An 8,352-nucleotide genomic window follows, 5' to 3' on the forward strand; every position below is an offset into this window, starting at 1 on the left:
ATACACTACCATCACAGTTTTGTGGTTTATGTATAAGGAAATAAGAAGCAAGCAAGTTCAAGGCTAAACTAAACTTAAAAAAAAAAATCATTACCATCCCACATCATATCAATAATCTAAACTAGCACACACATTACACCACATGAAGTCAAGGCCACAATCAGAATTTCATTGATGGATATGCAATACATATTTTAACGTTTTTCAAGTTAACAACACCTATCATTAAAGAATCATCCTTATATCTATCTGCATAGTCCGTTTTATTGAATAAAAAAGTGATAACATCTACTTTTATTTGTCTCGTAATTTAATATTTTACTCTAATTTATCATTTTATAAGGATATAGAACTGGTGCTTTTGCAATAATAAGAATTACGGTACTTCTTTTTACAATGTATTTTTGCATTTAATGATAATTATTCACTATCATTGTAAATATTCTGCAATCTTATGTATATATATAAAAAAAAAAAAAAAAGCGATCCATTTCCCTAGAGCGATCCATTTAACAGCGCACTTGTGCTTGTCTACAGTGTCTTATTTCTGCCAGGGAATACATTCATTTTCAGTTTTCTCAGCAAAAGGGGAAAAAGTAAATGGCAGTTCTTGGTGAGCTTCATTCACAGCCAACAGATCCTTTTTCCTGCCCACTGTGGTTAGCAGTCAGTAATGTTACTTGAAACTATGCATCTGCCAAGGCATCCTGTTTTCTGTCCCCTAGAGGGCAATCACTAGCCCTTCAGAGACCTTACATCACCCTCACCTCTGATGATGGAAGAAACTGCCCTGAGCAGTGGACATGTGACTGTAGTTTTGCCTAAAAAAGGTAAGACAAACGCAAATGACAAGCCTGCATCTCTCTCTCAGTGACCACATATTTCTGCTCATGTGTCTTCGATTCTCCTTAAAGTCTCAAGGTCATCCATTTGTAAATAAAAACGCATGGTGACATACAGGAAGCCTGTGCACTCTAAAGCCAAGATATTCTCCTCTGCTATTGGATGAGAAGAAATGTTGAATGAACAAGTATCTATGGATGCGGTCTGCTCCCTTGCTGTGGTTCGGTTTGTGTTACATCATCGTTCTTGTGATAGGCTCACAAACAGAGGTGAATCTGAGCTGCCTAATGATGTGCTGCTCATTAGCATGGCTCGTTAAGGGCTGTGAATGAGGTGAGAGTGTCAGCCACTGCAGAGGTGTGAGTCATCCTTAAAAAGGGAGGGTCTGTGCAGGGAAATCTGAGACATCCTCTCTCCCCTGACTGCTGCACAGAGTGCACACACACACACACACACACACACACTTGTTTTTTTTTTCTTTCTATCATGGCAGGGACTTTCTATTGATTACTGTTGTTATAGGGTCAATGACATGACGTGCATATGTTTGTGTCCAAATGCATTATTTCCTTTTAAAATCATTTGATAAATTCATAACATACATCGCTTTATTCTATAAAACCTATTTAGTTTGAATTCATTTTTAGTACATTTAAATAATACATATTTTATGTTTTGTTATATTAAACCCTCCAAAATGTCAGGTGGTGCAACTGTCCAAACAAATAAACAGACAGGAAAATTATTTAAAATGGTGTCTTCATAAAAAAAAAAAAATAATAAAAATAACAACAACAACAACAAACTAAAGACTACAACAATAATCTAGGTAATCCTTTCATATATATACAAATTGTATAAATATCGGTAGTTTTAAAGCTAACTGAAAAACTTTTGTCGATCAATTTGTCAGTGTGGTGCAACTGAACATGGCACTTTTATGATGAATTGACAAAATAATAACAGTAAATGATAATGCATCATCTAGAGGACCTCAACTGATCCTTGTGGCAGTGTGAAAAGGTTTGATCTCTCAAATACTGGAAGAAAATGCTAAATGTAGGTTGGTACACTTTCCATGTCAGGTGGTACAACTACAGTATATATATACACCTATTTGGTTGTACTGCCTGATATTCTGACAAAAAAAATGAATTTAAACACGTTGAAATGTTATTTAACAACTGAAACTTGTTTAAACTCAAAAATATGCATTACATCAGTTTTGAAGAGATTTTTAACCTCCTAAGACCCGGAAAATCAAATAAAAAAATCAAATAAATGTATATATATATATATATATATATATATATATATATATATATATATATATATATATATATATATATATATATATATATAATTTTTTTTAAATTTATTTATTTATTTTTATTATATTTTATTCACATGTTATGATATGTCCTCGTAAGTGGACACCAGGACTCATTTGTTTAAAAAATAAAATGACATATGTATAGGTAAAAACAATGTGGGTTTTTTTTTTTTTGTTTTTTTTTTGTTTTTTTTTTCACCATTAGGTTTTTTTTTAAAACCAAACATGGTTTAAAGATGATTCTCAACTACAGTATGTTATGAAAGATAAAAAGGAATGAATTGATATACCATTTTTCTTTATGCAATATGTGGGTAAAATTGCCATACATGGGTTTTCCCATTCAAAGCAATGTATCTAATTTGCATATTAATGTGTTCTTGGAGCAATATGTAATTAAAAAAAGAAGTGTGATAATGGGAGTAATAGTTGGCAACATTTTCATAATAGTATCTAATATTTCATAGGAATATTGATATGCAATGTATTTCCCTTCACTTGTTGTGTCTCCTAAAGTGCCTGAGGACATGTATAAAATCAATGCCCTGTTTTGTAACAGAAAGTCATATTTTGATTAGAAATCCTATTACATTTTCCTGACATGTTGATTTATAACAAACAATTTGAAAATTAGTCAGATTTAAATATTATCATATTTACATAAGAGTGCTAAATTTGATCATTCAGTCATTTTTAAAGACCAAGAAGTTGTTGTCCTGTGAAACCTCCAAACATTTGATATCTCTGAAAAGCCCTAAATGTGCTCTTTACAGGACACCCAGACTTAAAACTGTGACATGTATGGTGTCAGCGAAATTCACTAAAATATAATGTCCTCATACGAGGACACAGGAATGCAGGAGGTTAAAAAAAACATTTTTTGAAGCTTTATTTGTCAATGACCCAATAATATCGACCTAATGCTATTTTCTCCCACTTACCCTAAATTCTCACAGAAACCTTTTACATTTTCATCAAAACATTATTTATGTTTATTAGACTATTTTCTATGTAGGGACCACTGTGTAATTTCAGGATTTACTGTCCATTTTGTCCTCACAAAGCAGACAAAACCTTAACAAACCACAATGCGCATACCCTAAAGTACCAGAAGGAATAGGTAAGTCAACAAGAAAAGCATTGGTGGTCTTCGTAGTTGCTGTCCACATGTGCATCCTATTATGCTTTTGAAACTCACACTGTTCTTCCAAAAGAAATATACGAGTTGAAATAGTGTGTTGAATTGAAGCATTATTATTATCACTGGCTGTATGACAACCTGCTTTGTTTAAGCAGAGCCTCTTTAACATATTCATAGTGTATTTGCAAGAGTAAGTAAAGAGGGTAACACTTTATTTTGATGGTCCATTTTAAACATTGTACTGATTATAAGTAACTTTGCAACAACTTATTCTACTAACCTGAACTCTAACACCTAACCGTCGACTAATACTCTAATAAGAGCTAGTTGACGTAGTTACAAATGTACTAGTTAATAGAATGTCTAAAGTGAACCACTAAAATAAAGTGTATCCATAAAGGGTATGTATATATACACAGCCAGATTTCTGGATCCATGCATATAGAGTTTATCCAGAGTTCCATAAAGTTTAGATTTAAAGAGTTTAAATAACAGAGGGAATATTTTATGATATATAAAACTACAGTGTAGTTTTATTTGTTCTGAACATCCCTCATAAAATATTCTCTTGGTTATCTAAACTCTTTGAAACAGCTGTTTCTATGCAAGAGCACCGAAGCATGGATCAATACAGAGTCAGGGTAAGGGTTATCTGATGCTGCAGATGCATGGATCCATCTCCTCTGCATAGCCTCTAGACAGGTGGGCCTACTCTGACGGCTATCTGGTGAGTTAACAATGGCTAGGAAAAGGGATCGTAATAGGGGCCTATAGAGACGCAAATAAAGTTCTCACTTACATAACACATTCCTGAATATTCCTCTTGCTTTCATGGAGTGGTTCTTGCCTTGAAAGGGTATTTTTATGCAAATAGCCTGATCACCTGATAATCATCATTTGTAGTGTGTGGATGGTACAGATATTTGCATCCTATCAGGAGCTGCTATGACAAAGAAAACGCATCTGGATAGTGTTGTTAATGTTATCTCAGGAGTTTTAGATTGAAGTATACCCTGTACTTTGACAAGCTGAACCTGTGTGGAATAAACAATCGTTGATTTAAATGTAGGCAAATTGTATACAAAACATATAATCATTCTAACAGTCACCATCTGCCAGATGAAAATACACTTTTAATGTAGCAACGCATTCATGTGAGACAAGAAGCTACTAGGACAGTAATGAGTTTCACAGGGGATGCAATTTACTCTGCAAATAAGTATAAGCACAGCCGAAAACCAGACTTAAAAAAAAAAGTTCTTAAAGCATAATTAGAACACACTAAAGAAGAAATGTGTTAATGAACATATCTCAGCTGAGACATGCATTATACACTGTGTGCTATATGTAATAAATTTGTCTAAGATGCCAGAAAGTAAATGCTTTCTTTTTTTTTTTTTTTTTTTTCTCTAGGTCCTATGATTGTGAAGAATGAATAGTAGCACTGTACTCTTCACTGTAAACCCGAATAAGTTGGCAAAACTCAAAAAAAATATGAGGCAATCAGTTGCCTCAACTTGAACCAACACTTTTATTTTATTTATTTGGTAATTATTCTTAATTTGAAATGTTTGAAAACTTGAAAATACTTACTCATTTATTTGCTAACATGTTAACAATAGCATCGTATAGCACTTGCTGAATGAGTGTAGAAATATAAAGCATTTAACTACTTGCTCTCAAACCAAGCCGCATGCACCACGTCACCATGATGTTAACTCTCCAAAAACCCACACTGTAAACCCTAATGCTCAAAATACTTAATTCGTTTGAGTAGGACAAACTTAAATTAAACAAATTAGTTCAGTTACATTAACAGTTATGAGTATTTAAAACTTTCTTTTACTTTTGAGTTCACAGCACTGACATATTTCAAGTAAACTAAACTGTTTTAGTTGCAGCAGATTTCTAATTCCCAGCATGCTTTGCATAAGACTGTCTAAATGTTGAAATAAAGTGTTATTTTGTGTGTTTTTGCATACGATTAAAATAGGGAGACATAAGTTAGTGTTTAATGTTGTGTTATGTTGGGATTGACAGGGGGTTCTGTTATGTTAGTTTTGTAGGGTTACCATTCTGGTGAAGAGTAGACCGTGTGGTTAGGTTGAGGATGGGCTGCAAAACTTTTAAGACCACATATACTGTATGCTGTTTGATTATATACATGCAAGTATATATTGACAGTCTCTTTGATAATTATAATAGCATGTGTTTTTTGCTAACTAACATTTAACCAAGATTTGAATGTGATGTTTATGTAAATTAACTATATGTACTTGAGTGGGGCGAGGCTGAGAACTGTGGGAGCGAAGGAATGCCAGTGATGTGATTGTTAATGAGAGACACCTGTGCACCACACTAGCATTGCTCCACTTCCATGGCTCTCGGCCCCGCCCCACTTGTCACAAAAAAATTAAGTTCTACTAACTTAAAGAAAATAAGTTAGTTAACTTAAATGTTTTGAGGTAATAAGTTTCCTCAAATGTTTTGAGTATTCTGAACTTATTGAGTTTTACAGTGTAACATTAATCTTGCACAAAAAAAAAAAAAAAACAGATTACATAAAACTTAATTTTAGCATTTACTTTCCCTTTCCAGTGCCATGGGCATGCCGTGAAATAGAAATCCCAGGCCAGTTTCAGTTAAACTTAAGTTCATCTAAATTAAGAGAAATAAGTTCATAAAACTCAAAGCAATGAAACAGTTCAGTTTACTTAAAATATATCAGTTCTGTGAACTTGAAAAAAAAAAAGAAAGTGCTAAATACTCATAAAAGTTAATTTGGAGGAACTAATTTGTTTAACTCAAGTTTGTCCTACTCAAACCAATTCATTATTTTCAGCATTAGAGTTTACAGTGTTGTTGGCAAGTAACTGAATGTAGTGAGACTACTAACTAAACCTTCCAGTATTGTGCCTGTAGCTGATACATCACACAGTTTTAATGTCAAACTATAATGGAAATTGTCATTGTAAGCAATCAGTTTGTTCAGATAATTTTGTAGACAAACTAATCTTAAAAAAAATTCACAGCAGAAAAAGTTGCACCACTCATTTAAGACAAAATGTGTAGTTAAATTATGCTGTGCATTACTATTTTTTTTTTATATATATATAGTTAGGCTATATAAATTAGGCCCCGTTTACACTAAGTGCACTAGGTGCTATGGTGACGTCTGTTGTTTTCACTACGCCAGTGTTTTCGAACCTCGAAAACACTGCAGACCCCGTTTTACTTTGAAAACACCAGGGTTGTGTTTCAGTATAAACGGACCAAAACGGAGACTTTTGAAAACAATGGCGTGGCTGCCCACGTTTGCTCTGCGTATCCTTGACGACCGTGTAAACAATAACATGGAGACTGAACTGCAATCTTTGCTGGCTTTGTTGTCATTTTTAGCAGCCATTGTTCAATTAAACTCCGCTTTTTTTTTAATATATATATACTGCAGCTACCTACATGAGCAAGAGGCAACTGTTTACACTTCTATGTGCATGCCCAGTGTGCATGAACGGTCACGTGACATGATTTTGTCCTACTCAAACCAATGCACATGACGGAGATCGTTTCTGAAATGTTGTTGAAACTCCAGTGTAGATGAGGAACATTTTTATTTTAAAATGCCATTTTAAAATGAAAACGCATTAGTGTAAATAGGGCCTTAGAGTGTTCAAAAACTTTCCTTGTGCCAGAAAATCTATAACCGATGAAATTGTGTATATTAATAAAATGCTGTTGTAGCATAGACAGATACATTTTCAAAAGATTAACTAGCCCACTCTGAAACTAGATATTCTTCAACACTGACATCTACAAAGTTATTGGTTCAAACTGTAATTGTCACAAACCAATATTAATGTGTCTGTAGGGTGTCAAACTTTTCACTCCCTCAAGCTTCTGATGTTTAGCAGACATTTGACACCCGAGTACTTGTCATCAATGTAAACAGCTGACGCCTGACACTTGTCTGGAATGTCTATCACATGACACACTAACACAATCAACAGCTCCCAAGTCTACCCCCTAAAGTGCACCAATGTTTAGTAAAACACCCCAGAAGACTGGTCACAGCCCCTGGCTGTCAATTTCTCGAGTTAAGCTACAAAGAAGTGGAAAGAGAGTCAAATGAAACTAGCTCAGATAGGTGTGTGAATTTCAGTAGCAGCCACAATCTGAGATCCAACCACTGAGAAAACAAGTCAAAGCTTCTGTTTCAGCTCACCGCCTCACTTTTCACCAGGGCAGTGGAAACGTGGGAATGCTTTGCTTGGCCGTAATGATGTCATCACCTTGCTTTCAAAGGCCCCTGGCGTCTTGACATGGCAACATTTCACCTGTTGTCATTTCTACGTCCGCACTCCCAGCCTGCCTGAGTGTGCCACTGCATTCAGGGAAACATTTTCACTGTACAACTACCTCCTGAGTGTTTGTATGCACTCTGTCTTGGGCTAATAAACATGGTCTGAGAGAGCCCTCGGGGCCGACGAGGCCGGGTAATGAGAGTATGTTTAGTCTGGGGAAGCTGGGACAAATTCTGATGGATTGCATAGCCACGGCTTAACCTCCTCTAATACATACTAAAGTACAGAGAGGGTGAGTTCTGCACACTTTCACTTTTTCAAAAGCTTCTTGGGAAATGGATGAAATCAGGTTCCAAGATACTCTCATGATTTTTGAAGTAAGACGTATATTCGACGGAAGGCTGAAATGAAAATAGCCTATGCTGCCAAAGAGATCTCGCCAAGCAAAAAGCACAATAAATCAAGGCTTTTCTCACTTCGTTGTGAAAGTGCATGTTTAGTGAAATGGTCTGCCATGTCCAACAAGCACGAACTTGCCCTTCCATTGAAAGAACATGATGAGCTCTGATGGAGTCAGGGTGTATGGTTAGTCACCCTCAGACGTATCCTGCACTCTGAAGTTTCCGTTTATGATCTTTGCACCACAAGCCCAATTGTGACAGTTCAAAGACGCCTTGCAGAATACATAGCCCTTGGGCTCAGCAGTCTTATTGAGAGAACTCAGCCTCTGTAAT

The sequence above is a fragment of the Chanodichthys erythropterus genome, chromosome 18 (assembly GCF_024489055.1).
Source record: "Chanodichthys erythropterus isolate Z2021 chromosome 18, ASM2448905v1, whole genome shotgun sequence".
Lineage (NCBI taxonomy): Eukaryota > Metazoa > Chordata > Actinopteri > Cypriniformes > Xenocyprididae > Chanodichthys > Chanodichthys erythropterus.